The sequence below is a fragment of the Pseudophryne corroboree genome, unplaced genomic scaffold (assembly GCF_028390025.1).
Source record: "Pseudophryne corroboree isolate aPseCor3 unplaced genomic scaffold, aPseCor3.hap2 scaffold_368, whole genome shotgun sequence".
NCBI classification, from domain to species: Eukaryota; Metazoa; Chordata; class Amphibia; order Anura; family Myobatrachidae; genus Pseudophryne; species Pseudophryne corroboree.
In genome coordinates, this window is record NW_026970020.1 from 130,716 (window position 1) to 153,751 (window position 23,036).

Genomic DNA, 23,036 nt, shown 5'->3' on the forward strand with positions numbered 1-23,036 from the left:
GCATTCCGTTCCAGTGCTCCAGTCCTTGCCATAAGATCTTCTCTGACCAGAGTGCTGGAATCATAACATTATTACCGGCCATACCAAAACTTAAAATTAAACGGGGTTTAATTTTTTCTCATTCAGTTTTGTGAGAGTTTATCGGCCTCATGAATCCAACAGGTTTAGGGCCAGATCCTGGTCAGCTCTTAGTCAGCCAGATTCAAGAACTTACTCAGATGGTTCAGGATCTTTCTCTTCGGGTGAAGTCGCAGGAAGATCTTTTGCGAGCTTCCCCAAGGGTAGTCCCTGAACCAAAGATGCATTTGCCTGACCGTTTTTCTGGTGATAGAAAAGAGTTTTTTAATTTTAAAGAATCCTGTAAACTTTATTTTCGTTTAAGACCGTCTTCCTCGGGTACTGAATCTCAGCGGGTCGGGTTTATTATTTCTTTGCTCCAGGGGGATCCTCAGACCTGGGCATTTGGTTTAAGAGCAGAGGATCCGGCATTGTTGTCAGTTGACGCTTTTTTTGAGTCTTTAGGGCTCTTGTATGATGACCCTGATAGAGAGGCGTCCGCTGAAAGTCAGTTGCGCGCTCTCAGACAGGGTAGAAATCCTGCAGAGGTTTATTGTACAGAGTTTCGCCGTTGGTCGAACGACTGTGGCTGGAATGACCCAGCCCTGCGCAGTCAGTTTCGCCTCGGCTTATCAGAGTCTATAAAAGACAGTCTCCTTCAGTACCCCGCTCCTGAGACTCTCGATAAACTCATGGAGCTTTCTATTAAGATTGATCGTCGTCTCAGAGAGCGGAGGGCTGAAAAAGGAGCACCTGTAAGGTCAAGTCCGTGTGTATATTCCATTCCTGAAGACGTAGAGGAGACCATGCAGATGGATCTCTCCCGGCTGTCTCCTGAAGAAAGAGCCAGAAGGCAAAATTCTGGTCTTTGTCTGTACTGTGGGGGTAAGGGACATTTTGCTCGTAATTGTCCGAACAAGTCGGGAAACGCTTTGACCAGGTGAATTGTGAGGGGGTTCACCTAGGTCTGCAGCTTATCTCCTCGAATAACTCCCTTTTAGTCCCAGTTAAAGTTTCCTTTGGCAGCCTCAGTTCTTCGGTGTCGGCTTTTGTCGACAGTGGAGCTGCAGGAAACTTTATGGATTTAACTTGGGCTAAGGCCTTAGGCATTCCTCAGTTACCTTTGGGTAGGTGTGTCACCATGCATGGCTTAGATGGGAGTCCGCTGTCTAATGGGATTATTTCTCTCCGTACACCCCCTGTACTACTTACAGTAGGAGCTCTACATTCCGAGAAAATCGAGTTCTTTCTTACACATTGCCCAGCAGTTCCAGTTGTTCTGGGTCACCCTTGGCTGGCCTTTCATAATCCCACCATTGATTGGCGGTCGGGGGAGATTTCACATTGGGGTACTTTTTGTGATAAGGAATGTATCACGTTTCCAGTCAGAGTAGCAGCTATCATTCCAGAACTCATTCCGGTGGAATACCAGGAGTTTGCTGATGTTTTCTCCAAAGGCAATGCGGACATTCTGCCTCCCCATCGGCCTTATGATTGTGCTATTGAGTTAATTCCTGGTGCCGCATTGCCAAAGGGAAGATTATATGCATTATCCGGGCCAGAAACTGCGGCTATGAATGATTATGTAAAGGAGAGCCTTGAGAAAGGATTTATTAGACCATCAAAATCTCCTTTAAGTGCAGGCTTCTTCTTTGTGGAGAAAAAGGATGGCTCGCTTAGACCTTGCATTGATTTTAGAGCCCTGAATAAGATCTCAGTTAAAAACACCTATCCTTTGCCGTTGATTTCTGTACTCTTTGATCAGTTACGTTCTGCTGTGATTTTTTCTAAAATTGACCTTAGAGGAGCGTACAACCTCATCCGAATTAAATCTGGAGATGAGTGGAAAACGGCCTTCAGTACTCAGTCGGGTCACTACGAATACCTGGTGATGCCGTTCGGCCTGTCCAATGCTCCGGCAGTTTTTCAAGACCTCATTAACGATGTGCTCCGTGACTTCCTAGGGAAATTTGTGGTCGTTTACTTAGACGACATCCTGATTTTTTCTAAATCAATGGAACAACATGTTACCCAGGTGCGTCTGGTTCTTCAAAAGTTATGTGAGAATCATTTATATGCCAAGCTGGAGAAGTTTGAGTTTCATGTCACGGAAGTATCTTTTTTAGGGTACATAATTTCCCCTCAGGGATTTTCCATGGAACCAAAGAAACTCCAGGCCATCCTTAGTTGGGCGCAACCCACCAATTTAAAAGCTATTAAGCGTTTTTTAGGGTTTGCGAATTATTATAGGAGGTTCATTCATTCTTTTTCTGACCTGGTTGCTCCCATTGTAGCTCTGACAAAGAAAGGAGCGGATCCTACCAACTGGTCGCGTGAAGCTGAGTTGTCCTTCCGGGCCTTGAAACAAGCCTTTGTCTCGGCTCCAGTCCTTAGACATCCTAATCCGGAATTGCCCTTTGTGGTGGAGGTTGATGCCTCGGAGGTTGGAGTGGGGGCTATCCTTTCTCAAAAGGATCCGGAGTCTCTGGAGTTACATCCTTGTGCCTTTATGTCCAGGAAATTCTCCTCCGCTGAATCCAACTATGACGTTGGTAATCGGGAGTTTCTGGCGGTAAAATGGGCTTTCGAGGAGTGGAGGCATTGGCTGGAGGGAGCAAAACATACTATTTCGGTATTGACTGACCATAAGAACCTGCAATACATTGAATCGGCTAAGCGGCTTAATGCCCGGCAGGCACATTGGGCATTATTTTTTACGCGTTTCAAATTTATAATCACTTTCAGGCCTGGTTCCAAGAATACTAAGGCTGATGCCCTGTCACATAGCTTTCTTCCGGTTCACAATAACAATCCTGTTACCCCCATACTTCCATCTTCGGTCATCTGGGCGGGCCTCACACAAGATTTATTTACCCAGTTAAAACAGCTTCAACACCAAGCTCCTAGAATTACTCCTGCTGGTCGTCTTTACGTCCCTGAGTTTTTGAGAGTTACTGTTTTAACGGAATTCCATGATAACAAAGTTTCAGGGCATCCAGGAGTCTCTAAGACATTGGAGTTAGTCTCTCGCTCAGTATGGTGGCCTGGTCTTTCTAAAGACGTCAAGGAATTTGTTTATTCATGTCAGGTTTGTGCACAGCATAAGGTTCCCCGTTCCTTGCCCATCGGGCAACTTATGCCCTTAAATGTTCCTCTCAGGCCGTGGTCTCATATTTCCATGGATTTTGTGGTTGACCTTCCCCTTTCAGCCGGATTCCGAGTCATATGGGTGGTAGTGGACCGTTTTAGTAAAATGGCTCATTTTATTGCTCTTCCCCGATTGCCTTCTGCCCAAGGGTTGGCAGTTTTGTTTCTCCGCCATGTATTCAGGCTTCATGGGTTGCCTACTGATATTGTTTCTGATCGGGGTCCACAATTCATCGCACAATTCTGGAAATGTTTTTGTGCCTCATTGAAGATGAAATTGTCGTTAACATCCGGTTACCACCCACAATCCAACGGGCAAACCGAACGAGTTAACCAATCATTGAAACAATATTTGCGCTTGTATTCAGCCAAACTCCAGAATGATTGGTCCGAGTTTCTTCCGTTGGCTGAATTTGCTTACAATAATTCTTGTCATTCCTCCACTAAAGAGTCTCCATTCTTTTCAGTTTTTGGTTTTCACCCCAGAGCTAATTCTTTTTTTCATCATTCCTCAGTCTCCTCGCTTACCTTAACCTCCCATCTCAGAGCCATTTGGAAAAAGGTGCACCTTGCTCTCAGAAAAGCGGCCTTTCGAGAGAAGAAATTTTCTGACAGGCTCCGACGTCCTTGCACTTTTAAGGTGGGAGATAGGGTGTGGTTGTCGACTCGCAACATCAGGCTTCGACAATCCTCAGCTAGACTGGGACCCAAATTTATTGGGCCATTTCTTATTATTAAAAGAGTCAACCCAGTTGCCTTTCGGTTACGTTTACCAAGATCTCTCAGGATTGGAAATACGTTTCATTGTTCCCTGTTGAAACAATACGTTTCTTCCAGTAGATTTCCTCGGAAGATCTCTCAGGGTAGATCTCCAGTGGATGTACAGGGACAACAGGAGTTCTTGGTAGAGAAGGTTCTCGATTCCAAATTGTCCCGGGATCGGCTGTATTTTCTGGTTCACTGGAAAGGCTATGGTCCGGAGGAAAGGTCTTGGGTCCTGGATAAGGATCTTCATGCCCCGAGGCTCAAGAGGGCATTTTTTCGGGAATTTCCTCAGAAACCTGGCTTTAGGGGTTCCTTGACCCCTCCTCAAGGGACTCCGTAAGGACCATGGGGATTATATCAAAGGGAGAGTGCGGATGACTCTGCAGCACCGAATGAGCGAACTCCAGGTCCTCCTCAGCCAGGGTGTCAAACTTGTAAAATCTTGCAAATGTGTTTGACCCCGACCAAGTAGCAGCTCGGCAAAGTTGTAAAGCAGAGACCCCTCGGGCAGCCGCCCAAGAAGAGCCCACCTTCCTCGTGGAATGGGCTTTTACTGATCTAGAATGCGGCAGTCCCGCCGCAGAATGTGCAAGCTGAATTGTGCTACATATCCAGCGAGCAATAGTCTGCTTTGAAGCAGGAGCACCCATCTTGTTTGGTGCGTAGAGGATAAACAGCGAGTCAGTTTTCCTGACTCCAGCCATTCTGGAAACATAAATTTTCAGGGCCCTGACTACATCCAGCAACTTGGAATCCTCCAAGTTCCGAGTAGCCGCAGGCACCACAATAGGTTGGTTCAAATGAAACGCTGAAACCACCTTAGGCAGAAATTGGGGATGAGTCCTTAATTCCGCCCTATCCATATGGAAAATCACATAAGGGCTTTTACATGACAAAGCCGCCAACTCTGACACACGCCTGGCCGAAGCCAGGGCCAATAGCATGACCACTTTCGACGTGAGATATTTTAACTCCACGGTTTTAAGTGGCTCAAACCAATGTGATTTAAGGAAATCCAACACCACGTTGAGATCCCAAGGTGCCACTGGAGGCACAAAAGGAGGCTGAATATGCAGCACTCCTTTAACAAAAGTCTGAACTTCCGGCAGGGAAGCCAGTTCTTTTTGGAAGAAAATCGACAGAGCCGAAATCTGGACCTTAATGGACCCCAATTTGAGGCCCATATTCACCCCTGACTGTAGGAAGTGCAGGAATCGACCCAGTTGAAATTCCTTCGTTGGGGCCTTCCTGTCCTCACACCAAGCAACATATTTTCGCCATATGTGGTGATAATGTTTTGCGGTCACGTCCTTCCTGGCTTTGATCAGCGTAGGAATGACTTCCTCCGGAATGCCCTTTTCCTTCAGGATCCGGTGTTCAACAGCCATGCCGTCAAATGCAGCCACGGTAAGTCTTGGAACAGACAAGGCCCCTGCTGCAGCAGGTCTTGTCTGAGCGGTAGAGGCCATGGGTCCTCCGAGATCATTTCTTGAAGTTCTGGGTACCAAGCTCTTCTTGGCCAATCCGGAATAATGAGTATAGTTCTTACTCTTCTCCTTCTTATTATCCTCAGCACCCTTGGTATGAGAGGAAGAGGAGGAAACACATAAACCGACCGGTACACCCACGGTGTCACTAGAGCGTCCAACGCTATCGCCTGAGGGTCCCTTGACCTGGCACAATAGTTTTCTAGCTTTTTGTTGAGGCGGGACGCCATCATGTCCACCTGTGGCCATTCCCATCGGTTTGTAATCAGCCGGAAGACTTCTGGATGAAGTCCCCACTCTCCCGGGTGGAGGTCGTATCTACTGAGGAAGTCTGCTTCCCAGTTGTCCACTCCCGGAATAAACACTGCCGACAGTGCTAACACGTGATTTTCCGCCCATCGGAGAATCTTCGTGGCTTCTGCCATCGCCATCCTGCTTCTCGTGCCGCCTTGTCGGTTTACATGGGCGACCGCCGTGATGTTGTCTGACTGAATCAGTACTGGCTGACTTTGAAGCAGGAGTCTTGCCTGACTTAGGGCATTGTAAATAGCTCTTAGTTCCAGAATATTTATGTGTAGGGACATTTCCTGGCTTGACCATAGTCCCTGGAAATTTCTTCCCTGTGTGACTGCTCCCCAGCCTCGAAGGCTGGCGTCCGTGGTTACCAGGACCCAGTCCTGTATGCCGAATCTGTGGCCCTCCAGAAGATGAGCACTCTGCAGCCACCACAGTACAGACACCCTGGTCCTTGCAGACAGGGTTATCCTCTGATGCATCTGAAGATGCGATCCGGACCACTTGTCCAACAGATCCCACTGAAAGATCCGTGCATGGAACCTTCCGAACGGAATTGCTTCGTAAGAAGCTACCATCTTTCCCAGGACTCGCGTGCAGTGGTGCACCGACACCTGTTTTGGTCTTAGGAGGTCTCTGACTAGCGATGACAACTCCTTGTCCTTCTCCTCCGGGAGAAACACCCTTTTCTGTTCTGTGTCCAGAACCATCCCCAGGAACAATAGACGTGTTGCAGGAACCAGCTGCGACTTTGGAATATTCAGGATCCAGCCGTGCTGTTGTAGCACCTGCCGAGCAAGTGCTACTCCGATCAACAACTGTTCCTTGGACCTCGCCTTTATCAGGAGATCGTCCAAGTACGGGATAATTATAACTCCCTTTTTTCGCAGGAGTATCATCATCTCGGCCATTACCTTGGTAAACACCCTCAGTGCCGTGGACAGACCAAACGGCAGCGTCTGGAATTGGTAATGACAGTCCTGTACCACAAATCTGAGGTACTCCTGGTGAGGAGAGTAAATGGGGACATGCAGGTAAGCATCCTTGATGTCCAGTGATACCATGTAATCCCCTTCCTCCAGGCTTGAGATAACCGCCCTGAGCGATTCCATCTTGAACTTGAACCGTTTTATATACGTGTTCAAAGATTTAAAATTTAAAATGGGTCTCACCGAACCGTCCGGTTTCGGTACCACAAACATTGTGGAATAGTAACCCCTTCCTTGTTGAAGGAGGGGTACCTTGACTATCACCTGCTGCAAATACAGCTTGTGAATTTGCCTCTATCACAGCCTCCCTGTCCAAGGGAGATGTTGGCAAGGCAGATTTTAGGAAACGGCGAGGGGGAGACGTCTCGAATTCCAGCTTGAATCCCTGAGACACTACTTGTAGAATCCAGGGATCCACCTGTGAGCAAGCCCACTGATTGCTGAAGCACTTGAGATGGGCCCCCACCGCACCTGGCTCCACCAGTGGAGCCCCAGCGTCATGCTGTGGACTTAGCGGAAGCGGGGGAGGACTTTTGTTCCTGGGAACTGGCTGTATATATATATATATATGCACACACACTCATGTATATACATGTATACACAAATACACGTATGTACATGTTTATGTATGTCTTCAGGATCTCTTGCACTTACATGTGCAGCAGAGTACTGCAATGGAAGCATGCTGGGCCCATAACCCAGAGGTAGGCAGATTGAAACTATCCTCTGCTATATGCATTTTTTTTTGTTAATTAAAGTAATCCAAAACTGGGATTGATATTTTGTCTCTTTTATTTTTACTTAAAGTACAATAACTTTTACCATTTTAATTTGTTTTAATAGTATATTGACAGTATTGTTTTCTTTCAAAAATCCACTTCATTTTCTTTACCCTATTATTAACATGGTAATTGACAAAAACAAACTACATTGTCACCAGAAGAGCAATACAAAATGTACAAGTGATATATTAAAATCATCTTTCCAGCTTGAATTTCAATGATGCATTGGGGCAACGATTTTGTGAGAAACATCTTCACCCTTAAATAAAGATTTTCTTAATTCCTTACCTGTGTGCTAATTAGATATCACCTTGTTTTCATATTAAACAGACTTCCACATGAGAAAGCAGCAAGGATGCAGTGGCGTTAATGTTTCCTGGTGTCAACCTGTATTATTTCAGTAGACATTGAAATGAGGATGCATCTTGCTGCCTTTCCAATGAAGCAAGTTTAATTTAGTAATAGGTGAAAAACCATCCTTACAAAGGTGTTAATCAGAGACTTGGCTTTGTGGACACTTTTCAGAGAACAAATTTGTTAGCATAAAAATAAAGCCAGAAAATAAAGAGCTGTTTAATCACTCAATTGGATTTTTCTGCCAGCATATTTTTTTTCTCTGCAACCCACTGCTAAATTGTGCTACCTAGCTGTTTTTATAAAATCACTGAATCAAATCTAATTACATCAGAGAAGGCCAAGTACCCTACACCATAACAATGGGTTTGAAATTTTGACTTGTCTACTTAAAGATCACCAAAATCTGATAACAAGGTCAATTAGGTCCCTGGGTGGGATTGAACCACCAACCTTTTGGTTAATAGCCGTACATACTAACTGATTGCGCCACAGAGACACTTTGCAAAAGTCCATACTGACAAAGGCTAATAAGCATTCATCTAAAACGTTTCCTAGCAAAACTTTAAAAAGTCAATAATCTGGAGAGTTTTTGTAAGATGTTTCTTCCATCAACCAACGAAGAAACACATTGGTACTTTCCCATGATGAGTGAGTGCTTCAGGATCTCTTGCACTTACATGTGCAGCAGAGTACTGCAATGGAAGCATGCTGGACCCATAACCCAGAGGTAGGCAGATTGAAACTATCCTCTGCTGTATGCTTTTTTTTTTTTTTGTTAATTAAAGTAATCCAAAACTGGGATTGATATTTTGGCTCTTTTATTTTTACTTAAAGTACAATAACTTTTACCATTTTAATTTGTTTTAATAGTATATTGACAGTATTGTTTTCTTTCAAAAATCCACTTAATTTTCTTTACCCTATTATTAAAATGGTAATTGACAAAAACAAACTACATTGTCACCAGAAGAGCAATACAAAATGTACAAGTGATATATTAAAATCATCTTTCCAGCTTGAATTTCAATGATGCATTGGGGCAACGATTTTGTGAGAAACATCTTCACCCTTAAATAAAGATTTTCTTAATTCCTTACCTGTGTGCTAATTAGATATCACCTTGTTTTCACATTAAACAGACTTCCACATGAGAAAGCAGCAAGGATGCAGTGGCGTTAATGTTTCCTGGTGTCAACCTGTATTATTTCAGTAGACATTGAAATGAGGATGCATCTTGCTGCCTTTCCAATGAAGCAAGTTTAATTTAGTAATAGGTGAAAAACCATCCCTACAAAGGTGTTAATCAGAGACTTGGCTTTGTGGACACTTTTCAGAGAACAAATTTGTTAGCATAAAAATAAAGCCAGAAAATGAAGAGCTGTTTAATCACGCAATTTGATTTTTTTGCCAGCATATTTCTTTTTCTCTGCAACCCACTGCTAAATTGTGCTTCCTAGATGTTTTTATAAAATCACTGAATCAAATCTAACTCTGATTACATCAGAGAAGGCCAGGTACCCTACACCATAACAGGGGGTATGAAATTTGACTTGTCTACTTAAAGATCACCAAAATCTGATAACAAGGTCAATTAGGTCCCTGGGTGGGATTGAACCACCAACCTTTTGGTTAATAGCCGTACATACTAACTGATTGCGCCACAGAGACACTTTGCAAAAGTTCATACTGACAAAGGCTAATAAGCATTCATCTAAAACGTTTCCTAGAAAAACTTTAAAAAGTCAATAATCTGGAGAGTTTTTGTAAGATGTTTCTTCCATCAACCAACGAAGAAACACATTGGTACTTTCCCATGATGAGTGAGTGCTTCAGGATCTCTTGCACTTACATGTGCAGCAGAGTACTGCAATGGAAGCATGCTGGGCCCATAACCCAGAGGTAGGCAGATTGAAAACTATCCTCTGCTGTATGCTTTTTTTTTTTTTTTGTTAATTAAAGTAATCCAAAACTGGGATTGATATTTTGGCTCTTTTATTTTTACTTAAAGTACAATAACTTTTACCATTTTAATTTGTTTTAATAGTATATTGACAGTATTGTTTTCTTTCAAAAATCCACTTAATTTTCTTTACCCTATTATTAAAATGGTAATTGACAAAAACAAACTACATTGTCACCAGAAGAGCAATACAAAATGTACAAGTGATATATTAAAATCATCTTTCCAGCTTGAATTTCAATGATGCATTGGGGCAACGATTTTGTGAGAAACATCTTCACCCTTAAATAAAGATTTTCTTAATTCCTTACCTGTGTGCTAATTAGATATCACCTTGTTTTCACATTAAACAGACTTCCACATGAGAAAGCAGCAAGGATGCAGTGGCGTTAATGTTTCCTGGTGTCAACCTGTATTATTTCAGTAGACATTGAAATGAGGATGCATCTTGCTGCCTTTCCAATGAAGCAAGTTTAATTTAGTAATAGGTGAAAAACCATCCCTACAAAGGTGTTAATCAGAGACTTGGCTTTGTGGACACTTTTCAGAGAACAAATTTGTTAGCATAAAAATAAAGCCAGAAAATGATGAGCTGTTTAATCACGCAATTTGATTTTTTTGCCAGCATATTTCTTTTTCTCTGCAACCCACTGCTAAATTGTGCTTCCTAGATGTTTTTATAAAATCACTGAATCAAATCTGATTACATCAGAGAAGGCCAGGTACCCTACACCATAACAGGGGGTATGAAATTTGACTTGTCTACTTAAAGATCACCAAAATCTGATAACAAGGTCAATTAGGTCCCTGGGTGGGATTGAACCACCAACCTTTTGGTTAATAGCCGTACATACTAACTGATTGCGCCACAGAGACACTTTGCAAAAGTTCATACTGACAAAGGCTAATAAGCATTCATCTAAAACGTTTCCTAGAAAAACTTTAAAAAGTCAATAATCTGGAGAGTTTTTGTAAGATGTTTCTTCCATCAACCAACGAAGAAACACATTGGTACTTTCCCATGATGAGTGAGTGCTTCAGGATCTCTTGCACTTACATGTGCAGCAGAGTACTGCAATGGAAGCATGCTGGGCCCATAACCAAGAGGTAGGCAGATTGAAACTATCCTCTGCTATATGCATTTTTTTGTTTGTTAATTAAAGTAATCCAAAACTGGGATTGATATTTTGGCTCTTTTATTTTTACTTAAAGTACAATAACTTTTACCATTTTAATTTGTTTTAATAGTATATTGACAGTATTGTTTTCTTTCAAAAATCCACTTAATTTTCTTTACCCTATTATTAAAATGGTAATTGACAAAATCAAACTACATTGTCACCAGAAGAGCAATACAAAATGTACAAGTGATATATTAAAATCATCTTTCCAGCTTGAATTTCAATGATGCATTGGGGCAACGATTTTGTGAGAAACATCTTCACCCTTAAATAAAGATTTTCTTAATTCCTTACCTGTGTGCTAATTAGATATCACCTTGTTTTCACATTAAACAGACTTCCACATGAGAAAGCAGCAAGGATGCAGTGGCGTTAATGTTTCCTGGTGTCAACCTGTATTATTTCAGTAGACATTGAAATGAGGATGCATCTTGCTGCCTTTCCAATGAAGCAAGTTTAATTTAGTAATAGGTGAAAAACCATCCCTACAAAGGTGTTAATCAGAGACTTGGCTTTGTGGACACTTTTCAGAGAACAAATTTGTTAGCATAAAAATAAAGCCAGAAAATGAAGAGCTGTTTAATCACGCAATTTGATTTTTTTGCCAGCATATTTCTTTTTCTCTGCAACCCACTGCTAAATTGTGCTTCCTAGATGTTTTTATAAAATCACTGAATCAAATCTAACTCTGATTACATCAGAGAAGGCCAGGTACCCTACACCATCACAGGGGGTATGAAATTTGACTTGTCTACTTAAAGATCACCAAAATCTGATAACAAGGTCAATTAGGTCCCTGGGTGGGATTGAACCACCAACCTTTTGGTTAATAGCCGTACATACTAACTGATTGCGCCACAGAGACACTTTGCGAAAGTTCATACTGACAAAGGCTAATAAGCATTCATCTAAAACGTTTCCTAGAAAAACTTTAAAAAGTCAATAATCTGGAGAGTTTTTGTAAGATGTTTCTTCCATCAACCAACGAAGAAACACATTGGTACTTTCCCATGATGAGTGAGTGCTTCAGGATCTCTTGCACTTACATGTGCAGCAGAGTACTGCAATGGAAGCATGCTGGGCCCATAACCCAGAGGTAGGCAGATTGAAACTATCCTCTGCTATATGCATTTTTTTTTGTTAATTAAAGTAATCCAAAACTGGGATTGATATTTTGTCTCTTTTATTTTTACTTAAAGTACAATAACTTTTACCATTTTAATTTGTTTTAATAGTATATTGACAGTATTGTTTTCTTTCAAAAATCCACTTCATTTTCTTTACCCTATTATTAAAATGGTAATTGACAAAAACAAACTACATTGTCACCAGAAGAGCAATACAAAATGTACAAGTGATATATTAAAATCATCTTTCCAGCTTGAATTTCAATGATGCATTGGGGCAACGATTTTGTGAGAAACATCTTCACCCTTAAATAAAGATTTTCTTAATTCCTTACCTGTGTGCTAATTAGATATCACCTTGTTTTCATATTAAACAGACTTCCACATGAGAAAGCAGCAAGGATGCAGTGGCGTTAATGTTTCCTGGTGTCAACCTGTATTATTTCAGTAGACATTGAAATGAGGATGCATCTTGCTGCCTTTCCAATGAAGCAAGTTTAATTTAGTAATAGGTGAAAAACCATCCTTACAAAGGTGTTAATCAGAGACTTGGCTTTGTGGACACTTTTCAGAGAACAAATTTGTTAGCATAAAAATAAAGCCAGAAAATAAAGAGCTGTTTAATCACTCAATTGGATTTTTCTGCCAGCATATTTTTTTTCTCTGCAACCCACTGCTAAATTGTGCTTCCTAGATGTTTTTATAAAATCACTGAATCAAATCTAACTCTGATTACATCAGAGAAGGCCAGGTACCCTACACCATAACAGGGGGTATGAAATTTAACTTGTCTACTTAAAGATCACCAAAATCTGATAACAAGGTCAATTAGGTCCCTGGGTGGGATTGAACCACCAACCTTTTGGTTAATAGTCGTACACACTAACTGATTGCGCCACAGAGACACTTTGCAAAAGTTCATACTGACAAAGGCTAATAAGCATTCATCTAAAACGTTTCCTAGAAAAACTTTAAAAAGTCAATAATCTGGAGAGTTTTTGTAAGATGTTTCTTCTATCAACCAACAAAGAAACACATTGGTACTTTCCCATGATGAGTGAGTGCTTCAGGATCTCTTGCACTTACATGTGCAACAGAGTACAGCAATGGAAGCATGCTGGGCCCATAACCCAGAGGTAGGCAGATTGAAACTATCCTCTGCTATATGCATTTTTTTGTTTGTTAATTAAAGTAATCCAAAACTGGGATTGATATTTTGGCTCTTTTATTTTTACTTAAAGTACAATAACTTTTACCATTTTAATTTGTTTTAATAGTATATTGACAGTATTGTTTTCTTTCAAAAATCCACTTAATTTTCTTTACCCTATTATTAAAATGGTAATTGACAAAAACAAACTACATTGTCACCAGAAGAGCAATACAAAATGTACAAGTGATATATTAAAATCATCTTTCCAGCTTGAATTTCAATGATGCATTGGGGCAACGATTTTGTGAGAAACATCTTCACCCTTAAATAAAGATTTTCTTAATTCCTTACCTGTGTGCTAATTAGATATCACCTTGTTTTCACATTAAACAGACTTCCACATGAGAAAGCAGCAAGGATGCAGTGGCGTTAATGTTTCCTGGTGTCAACCTGTATTATTTCAGTAGACATTGAAATGAGGATGCATCTTGCTGCCTTTCCAATGAAGCAAGTTTAATTTAGTAATAGGTGAAAAACCATCCTTACAAAGGTGTTAATCAGAGACTTGGCTTTGTGGACACTTTTCAGAGAACAAATTTGTTAGCATAAAAATAAAGCCAGAAAATAAAGAGCTGTTTAATCACTCAATTGGATTTTTCTGCCAGCATATTTTTTTTCTCTGCAACCCACTGCTAAATTGTGCTTCCTAGCTGTTTTTATAAAATCACTGAATCAAATCTAACTCTGATTACATCAGAGAAGGCCAGGTACCCTACACCATAACAGGGGGTTTGAAATTTTGACTTGTCTACTTAAAGATCACCAAAATCTGATAACAAGGTCAATTAGGTCCCTGGGTGGGATTGAACCACCAACCTTTTGGTTAATAGCCGTACATACTAACTGATTGCGCCACAGAGACACTTTGCAAAAGTCCATACTGACAAAGGCTAATAAGCATTCATCTAAAACGTTTCCTAGAAAAACTTTAAAAAGTCAATAATCTGGAGAGTTTTTGTAAGATGTTTCTTCCATCAACCAACGAAGAAACACATTGGTACTTTCCCATGATGAGTGAGTGCTTCAGGATCTCTTGAACTTACATGTGCAGCAGAGTACTGCAATGGAAGCATGCTGGGCCCATAACCCAGAGGTAGGCAGATTGAAACTATCCTCTGCTATATGCATTTTTTTTTGTTAATTAAAGTAATCCAAAACTGGGATTGAAATTTTAGTCTCTTTTATTTTTACTTAAAGTACAATAACTTGTACCATTTTAATTTGTTTTAATAGTATATTGACAGTATTGTTTTCTTTCAAAAATCCACTTCATTTTCTTTACCCTATTATTAAAATGGTAATTGACAAAAACAAACTACATTGTCACCAGAAGAGCAATACAAAATGTACAAGTGATATATTAAAATCATCTTTCCAGCTTGAATTTCAATGATGCATTGGGTCAACAATTTTGTGAGAAACATCTTCACCCTTAAATAAAGATTTTCTTAATTCCTTACCTGTGTGCTAATTTGATATCACCTTGTTTTCACATTAAACAGACTTCCACATGAGAAAGCAGCAAGGATGCAGTGGCGTTAATGTTTCCTGGTGTCAACTTGTATTATTTCAGTAGACATTGAAATGAGGATGCATCTTGCTGCCTTTCCAATGAAGCAAGTTTAATTTAGTAATAGGTGAAAAACCATCCTTACAAAGGTGTTAATCAGAGACTTGGCTTTGTGGACACTTTTCAGAGAACAAATTTGTTAGCATAAAAATAAAGCCAGAAAATGAAGAGCTGTTTAATCACTCGATTGGATTTTTCTGCCAGCATATTTTTTTTCTCTGCAACCCACTGCTAAATTGTGCTTCCTAGCTGTTTTTTATAAAATCACTGAATCAAATCTAACTCTGATTACATCAGAGAAGGCCATGTACCCTACACCATAAGAGGAGGTTTGAAATTTTGACTTGTCTACATAAATATCACCAAAATCTGATCACAAGGTTAATTACGTCCCTGGGTGGGATTGAACCACCAACCTTTTGGTTAATAGCCAAACACACTAACCGATTGCGCCACAGAGACACTTTGCAAAAAGTACATACTGACAAAGGCTAATAAGCATTCATCTAAAACGTTTCCTAGAAAAACTTTAAAAAGTCAATAATCTGGAGAGTTTTTGTAAGATGTTTCTTCCATCAACCAACGAAGAAACACATTGGTACTTTCCCATGATGAGTGAGTGCTTCAGGATCTCTTGCACTTACATGTGCAGCAGAGTACTGCAATGGAAGCATGCTGGGCCCATAACCCAGAGGTAGGCAGATTGAAACTATCCTTTGCTATATGCATTTTTTTTTGTTAATTTAAGTAATCAAAACTGGGATTGATATTTTTGCTCTTTTATTTTTACTTAAAGTACAATAACTTTTACCATTTTAATTTGTTTTAATAGTATATTGACAGTATTGTTTTCTTTCAAAAATCCACTTCATTTTCTTTACCCTATTATTAAAATGGTAATTGACAAAAACAAACTACATTGTCACCAGAAGAGCAATACAAAATGTACAAGTGATATATTAAATTCATCTTTCCAGCTTGAATTTCAATGATGCATTGGGTCAACAATTTTGTGAGAAACATCTTCACCCTTAAATAAAGATTTTCTTAATTCCTTACCTGTGTGCTAATTAGATATCACCTTGTTTTCACATTAAACAGACTTCCACATGAGAAAGCAGCAAGGATGCAGTGGCGTTAATGTTTCCTGGTGTCAACCTGTATTATTTCAGTAGACATTGAAATGAGGATGCATCTTGCTGCCTTTCCAATGAAGCAAGTTTAATTTAGTAATAGGTGAAAAACCATCCTTACAAAGGTGTTAATCAGAGACTTGGATTTGTGGACACTTTTCAGAGAACAAATTTGTTAGCATAAAAATAAAGCCAGAAAATGAAGAGCTGTTTAATCACTCAATTGGATTTTTCTGCCAGCATATTTTTTTTCTCTGCAACCCACTGCTAAATTGTGCTTCCTAGCTGGTTTTTATAAAATCACTGAATCAAATCTAACTCTGATTACATCAGAGAAGGCCAGGTACCCTACACCATAAGAGGAGGTTTGAAATTTTGACTTGTCTAATTAAATATCTCCAAAATCTGATCACAAGGTCAATTACATCCCTGGGTGGGATTGAACCACCAACCTTTTGGTTAAAAACCGAACACACTAACCAATTGCGCCACAGAGACACTTTGCAAACAGTACATACTGACAAAGGCTAATAAGCATACATCTAGAACGTTTCCTAGAAAAACATTAAAAAATCAATAATCTGGAGAGTTTTTGTAAGATGTTTCTTCCATCAACCAATGAATAAACACATTGGTACTTTCCCATGATGAGTGAGTGCTTCAGGATCTCTTGCACTTACATGTGCAGCAGAGTACTGCAATGGAAGAATGCTGGACCCATAACCCAGAGGTAGGCAGATTGAAACTATCCTTTGCTATATGCATTTTTTTTTGTTAATTTAAGTAATCAAAACTGGGATTGATATTTTTGCTCTTTTATTTTTACTTAAAGTACAATAACTTTTACCATTTTAATTTGTTTTAATAGTATATTGACAGTATAGTTTTCTTTCAAAAATCCACTTAATTTTCTTTACCCTATTATTAAAATGGTAATTGACAAAAAAAACTACATTGTCACCAGAAGAGCAATACAAAATGTACAAGTGATATATTAAAATCATCTTTCCAGCTTGAATTTCAATGATGCATTGGGGCAACAATTTTGTGAGAAACATCTTCACCCTTAAATAAAGATTTTCGTAATTTCTTACCTGTGTGCTAATTAGATATCACCTTGTTTTCACATTAAACAGACTTCCACATGAGAAAGCAGCAAGGATGCAGTGGCGTTAATGTTTCCTGGTGTCAACCTGTATTATTTCAGTAGACATTGAAATGAGGATGCATCTTGCTGCCTTTCCAATGAAGCAAGTTTAATTTAGTAATAGGTGAAAAACCATCCCTACAAAGGTGTTAATCAGAGACTTGGCTTTGTGGACACTTTTCAGAGAACAAATTTGTTAGCATAAAAATAAAGCCAGAAAATGAAGAGCTGTTTAATCACGCAATTTGATTTTTTTGCCAGCATATTTCTTTTTCTCTGCAACCCACTGCTAAATTGTGCTTCCTAGATGTTTTTATAAAATTACTGAATCAAATCTAACTCTGATTACATCAGAGAAGGCCAGGTACCCTACACCATAACAGGGGGTTTGAAATTTTGACTTGTCTACTTTAAGATCACCAAAATCTGATAACAAGGTCAATTAGGTCCCTGGGTGGGATTGAACCACCAACCTTTTGGTTAATAGCCGTACATACTAACTGATTGCGCCACAGAGACCCTTTTACTTGCCTTACAGAGCAGCTCTGGAGCTGTTACAGTGCCCAGCTGCTGCAAGAAATCAGCTTGAATGCTTAAGGGGCTGGGGCATAGCCAACATGAGCCCCACACCGAAGGAGGGTGGAGGTGTTTAATGCGAACTAGGGGTCATCCAAGCGCCGCAAAAGGCCGCCATGCCCTGCACGCCCCTTTTCTCTTTTCATATGCAGACGAGGGTTGAAGCCAACTTTGACCCACTGCTTGGATGACATCACCATATGCAAATCCATCTGCTGCAGGCCTTCCCCCAAGAATGCTTGCACTAGTTGTTGCATTTGGTTTGTTGTTTGGGGGTGCTTCAGTATTAGGCAGCCTTCTGCCCTCCCATGTTCATCTGAAAATATGTGTTCTCCCTGCAGTTGTTGTCCCCAGATGAGAGTTCCCTTGTGCTGCCTCAGTTGAATCTCCTTTACTTGACAGAGATGTGCCTGAGCAGTGGCCCTCCCCAGCTCTATCCCAAATCATACTTATTTTGCATAGGAGATACCATGGTCATGAAGATTGTTCTCCCAGGGTGAGGTTCATTCATTGCATTCTGGGTATGCTGACCCCTATGATTTCCACAAATGTGGGAAACTCGACTGCATTATTTGTGGTAGTGGGGGACTGTGTTTGTGCTTTCCTCTGGTCAGCTCTGGTAAAAGTCAGATTTCTTTGTCTCAGATCTTCCTCTAGCCTTGTTCTTTTTTCTAGAGTTCCCTTGCGCTGCCTCAGTTGGATCTCCTTCACTTGACAGGGGGGTACCCGAGCAGCAACCCTCCCCAGCTCTAGCCCAACTCCTACTTACCTGCCAGGTGAGATACTATGATCATGAAGGTGCTTCTCCCAGGGCAAGGCTCACCCATTGCACTCTGGGTGTGCTGCTCCTGCGATTTCCCCAAATGTGGGAAACTTGACTGCATAATTTGATTTTCCCCTGGTCGGCTCTCGTATAATTCAGATCTCTTTGTCTCAGGTCTCTCTCCAGCCTAGTTTGCTGTCTGTTTCCACTTCTCTTTTCTTGAGCCGCTCCCTTCTATGCCCTAGCGCACTATCCTGACTTCTCCCGTCTGCTTACTTTGTGCTTTCCATTGCACAATGCAAACTACAGGTAGTACTGCAGGGCCCACACCCTTTTACTTGCCTTACAGAGCAGCTCTGGGGCTGTTACAGTGCCCAGCTGCTGCAAGAAATCAGCTTGAATGCTTCAGGGGCTGGGGCATAGCCAACATGAGCCCCACACCGAAGGAGGGTGAAGGTGTTTAATGCGAACTAGGGGTCATCCAAGCGCCGCAAAAGGCTGCCATGCCCTGCACGCCCCTTTTCTCTTTTCATATGCAGACGAGGGTTGAAGCCAACTTTGACCCACTGCTTGGATGGCATTACCATATGCAAATCAATCTGCTGCAGGCCTTCCCCCAGGAATGCTTGCACTAGTTGTTGCATTTGGTTTGTTGTTTGGGGGTGCTTCAGTATTAGGCAGCCTTCTGCCCTCCCATGTTCATCTGAAAATATGTGTTCTCCCTGCAGTTGTTGTCCCCAGATGAGAGTTCCCTTGTGCTGCCTCAGTTGAATCTCCTTTACTTGACAGAGATGTGCCTGAGCAGCGGCCCTCCCCAGCCCTATCTCAAATCATACTTATTTTGCATAGGAGATACCATGGTCATGAAGATTGTTCTCCCAGGGTGAGGTTCATTCATTGCATTCTGGGTATGCTGACCCCTGTGATTTCCCCAAATGTGGGAAACTCGACTGCATTATTTGTGGTAGTGGGGGACTGTGTTTGTGCTTTCCTCTGGTCAGCTCTGGTAAAAGTCAGATTTCTTTGTCTCAGATCTTCCTCTAGCCTTGTTCTTCTTTCGAGAGTTCCCTTGTGCTGCTTCAGTTGGATCTCCTTCACTTGACAGGGGGGTGCCCGAGCAGCGACCCTCCCCAGCTCTAGCCCAACTCCTACTTACCTGCCAGGTGAGATACTATGATCAGGAAGGTGCTTCTCCCAGGGCAAGGCTCACCCATTGCACTCTGGGTGTGCTGCTCCTGCGATTTCCCCAAATGTGGGACACTTGACTGCATAATTTGTGTTTCCTCTGGTCGGCTCTCGTATAATTCAGATCTCTTTGTCTCAGGTCTCTCTCCAGCCTAGTTTGCTGTCTGTTTCCACTTCTCTTTTCTTGAGCCGCTCCCTTCTATGCCCTTGCGCACTATCCTGACTTCTCCCGTCTGCTTACTTTGTGCCTTCCAACGCACAATGCGAACTACAGGTAGTGCTGCAGGGCCCACACTCTTTTACTTGCCTTACAGAGCAGCTCTGGAGCTGTTACAGTGCCCAGCTGCTGCAAGAAATCAGCTTGAATGCTTCAGGGGCTGGGGCATAGCCAACATGAGCCCCACACCGAAGGAGGGTGGAGGTGTTTAATGCGAACTAGGGGTCATCCAAGCGCCGCAAAAGGCCGCCATGCCCTGCACGCCCCTTTTCTCTTTTCATATGCAGACGAGGGTTGAAGCCAACTTTGACCCACTGCTTGGATGACATCACCATATGCAAATCCATCTGCTGCAGGCCTTCCCCCAGGAATGCTTGCACTAGTTGTTGCATTTGGTTTGTTGTTTGGGGGTGCTTCAGTATTAGGCAGCCTTCTGCCCTCCCATGTTCATCTGAAAATATGTGTTCTCCCTGCAGTTGTTGTCCCCAGATGAGAGTTCCCTTGTGCTGCCTCAGTTGAATCTCCTTTACTTGACAGAGATGTGCCTGAGCAGCGGCCCTCCCCAGCCCTATCCCAAATCATACTTATTTTGCATAGGAGATACCATGGTCATGAAGATTGTTCTCCCAGGGTGAGGTTCATTCATTGCATTCTGGGTATGCTGACCCCTGTGATTTCCCCAAATGTGGGAAACTCGACTGCATTATTTGTGGTAGTGGGGGACTGTGTTTGTGCTTTCCTCTGGTCAGCTCTGGTAAAAGTCAGATTTCTTTGTCTCAGATCTTCCTCTAGCCTTGTTCTTCTTTCGAGAGTTCCCTTGTGCTGCCTCAGTTGGATCTCCTTCACTTGACAGGGGGGTGCCCGAGCAGCGACCCTCCCCAGCTCTAGCCCAACTCCTACTTACCTGCCAGGTGAGATACTATGATCAGGAAGGTGCTTCTCCCAGGGCAAGGCTCACCCATTGCACTCTGGGTGTGCTGCTCCTGCGATTTCCCCAAATGTGGGACACTTGATTGCATAATTTGTGTTTCCTCTGGTCGGCTCTCGTATAATTCAGATCTCTTTGTCTCAGGTCTCTCTCCAGCCTAGTTTGCTGTCTGTTTCCACTTCTCTTTTCTTGAGCTGCTCCCTTCTATGCCCTTGCGCACTATCCTGACTTCTCCCGTCTGCTTACTTTGTGCCTTCCAACGCACAATGCGAACTACAGGTAGTGCTGCAGGGCCCACACCCTTTTAGTTGCCTTACAGAGCAGCTCTGGAGCTGTTACAGTGCCCAGCTGCTGCAAGAAATCAGCAGGAATGCTTCAGGGGCTGGGGCATTGCCAACATGAGCCCCACACCGAAGGAGGGTGGGGGTGTTTAATGCGAACTAAGGGTCATCCAAGCGCCGCAAAAGGCCGCCATGCCCTGCATACCCCTTTTCTCTTTTCATATGCAGATGAGGGTTCCAGCCAACTTTGGCCCACTGCTTGGATGACATCACTGTATGCAAATCCGTCTTCTGCAGACCTTCCCCCAGGAATGCTTGTACTAGTTGTTGCATTTGGTTTGTTGTTTGGGGGTGCTTCAGTATTAGGCAGCCTTCTGCCCTCCCATGTTCATTTGAAAATATGTGTTCTCCCTGCAGTTGTTGTCCCCAGATGAGAGTTCCCTTGTGCTGCCTCAGTTGAATCTCCTTTACTTGACAGATATATGCCTGAGCAGCGGCCCTCCCCAGCCCTATCCCAAATCATACTTATTTTGCATAGGAGATACCATGGTCATGAAGATTGTTCTCCCAGGGTGAGGTTCATTCATTGCATTCTGGGTATGCTGACCCCTGTGATTTCCCCAAATGTGGGAAACTCGACTGCATTATTTGTGGTAGTGGGGGACTGTGTTTGTGCTTTCCTCTGGTCAGCTCTGGTAAAAGTCAGATTTCTTTGTCTCAGATCTTCCTCTAGCCTTGTTCTTCTTTCGAGAGTTCCCTTGTGCTGCCTCAGTTGGATCTCCTTCACTTGACAGGGGGGTGCCCGAGCAGCGACCCTCCCCAGCTCTAGCCCAACTCCTACTTACCTGCCAGGTGAGATACTATGATCAGGAAGGTGCTTCTCCCAGGGCAAGGCTCACCCATTGCACTCTGGGTGTGCTGCTCCTGCGATTTCCCCAAATGTGGGACACTTGACTGCATAATTTGTGTTTTCTCTGGTCGGCTCTCGTATAATTCAGATCTCTTTGTCTCAGGTCTCTCTCCAGCCTAGTTTGCTGTCTGTTTCCACTTCTTTTTTCTTGAGCCGTTCCCTTCTATGCCCTTGCGCACTATCCTGACTTCTCCCGTCTGCTTACTTTGTGCCTTCCAACGCACAATGCAAACTACAGGTAGTGCTGCAGGGCCCACACCCTTTTACTTGCCTTACAGAGCAGCTCTGGAGCTGTTACAGTGCCCAGCTGCTGCAAGAAATCAGCTTGAATGCTTCAGGTGCTGGGGCATAGCCAACATGAGCCCCACACCGAAGGAGGGTGGAGGTGTTTAATGCGAATTAGAAGTCATCCAAGCGCCGCAAAAGGCCGCCATGCCCTGCACATCCCTTTTTTCTTTTCATATGCAGACGAGGGTTGAAGCCAACTTTGACCCACTGCTTGGATGACATCACCATATGCAAATCCATCTGCTGCAGGCCTTCCCCCAGGAATGCTTGCACTAGTTGTTGCATTTGGTTTGTTGTTTGGGGGTGCTTCAGTATTAGGCAGCCTTCTGCCCTCCCATGTTCATCTGAAAATATGTGTTCTCCCTGCAGTTGTTGTCCCCAGATGAGAGTTCCCTTGTGCTGCCTCAGTTGAATCGCCTTTACTTGACAGAGATGTGCCTGAGCAGCGGCCCTCCCCAGCCCTATCCCAAATCATACTTATTTTGCATAGGAGATATCATGGTCATGAAGATTGTTCTCCCAGGGTGAGGTTCATTCATTGCATTCTGGGTATGATGACCCCTGTGATTTCCCCAAATGTGGGAAACTCGACTGCATTATTTGTGGTAGTGGGGGACTGTGTTTGTGCTTTCCTCTGGTCAGCTCTGGTAAAAGTCAGATTTCTTTGTCTCAGATCTTC

At 42.4% G+C, this 23,036-nt stretch overlaps 9 non-coding genes and 1 pseudogene across 9 annotated transcripts; 9 read left to right on the forward strand and 1 right to left on the reverse strand.

Annotated features, from left to right (window-relative positions):
* Nucleotides 1-15,317: 15,317 nt before the first annotated feature.
* On the reverse strand, nt 15,318-15,391 carry TRNAN-AUU (transfer RNA asparagine (anticodon AUU)). The gene has a single exon. It is a non-coding gene; the product is annotated as a tRNA-Asn (tRNA).
* Nucleotides 15,392-18,230: 2,839 nt separating this feature from the next.
* LOC135021185 (U1 spliceosomal RNA) lies at nt 18,231-18,394 on the forward strand. Its single transcript, XR_010218480.1, has one exon. It is a non-coding gene; the product is annotated as a U1 spliceosomal RNA (small nuclear RNA).
* A 152-nt stretch (nt 18,395-18,546) lies between these two features.
* Nucleotides 18,547-18,681, forward strand: LOC135021228 (U1 spliceosomal RNA; annotated as a pseudogene).
* A 699-nt stretch (nt 18,682-19,380) lies between these two features.
* Nucleotides 19,381-19,544, forward strand: LOC135021245 (U1 spliceosomal RNA). The gene has a single exon (XR_010218522.1). It is a non-coding gene; the product is annotated as a U1 spliceosomal RNA (small nuclear RNA).
* A 152-nt stretch (nt 19,545-19,696) lies between these two features.
* LOC135021201 (U1 spliceosomal RNA) lies at nt 19,697-19,859 on the forward strand. Its single transcript, XR_010218496.1, has one exon. It is a non-coding gene; the product is annotated as a U1 spliceosomal RNA (small nuclear RNA).
* A 671-nt stretch (nt 19,860-20,530) lies between these two features.
* Nucleotides 20,531-20,694, forward strand: LOC135021246 (U1 spliceosomal RNA). The gene has a single exon (XR_010218523.1). It is a non-coding gene; the product is annotated as a U1 spliceosomal RNA (small nuclear RNA).
* A 152-nt stretch (nt 20,695-20,846) lies between these two features.
* On the forward strand, nt 20,847-21,009 carry LOC135021209 (U1 spliceosomal RNA). The gene has a single exon (XR_010218500.1). It is a non-coding gene; the product is annotated as a U1 spliceosomal RNA (small nuclear RNA).
* Nucleotides 21,010-21,680: 671 nt separating this feature from the next.
* LOC135021247 (U1 spliceosomal RNA) lies at nt 21,681-21,844 on the forward strand. The gene has a single exon (XR_010218524.1). It is a non-coding gene; the product is annotated as a U1 spliceosomal RNA (small nuclear RNA).
* Nucleotides 21,845-21,996: 152 nt separating this feature from the next.
* On the forward strand, nt 21,997-22,159 carry LOC135021198 (U1 spliceosomal RNA). The gene has a single exon (XR_010218493.1). It is a non-coding gene; the product is annotated as a U1 spliceosomal RNA (small nuclear RNA).
* A 671-nt stretch (nt 22,160-22,830) lies between these two features.
* Nucleotides 22,831-22,994, forward strand: LOC135021183 (U1 spliceosomal RNA). The gene has a single exon (XR_010218478.1). It is a non-coding gene; the product is annotated as a U1 spliceosomal RNA (small nuclear RNA).
* Nucleotides 22,995-23,036: the final 42 nt, after the last annotated feature.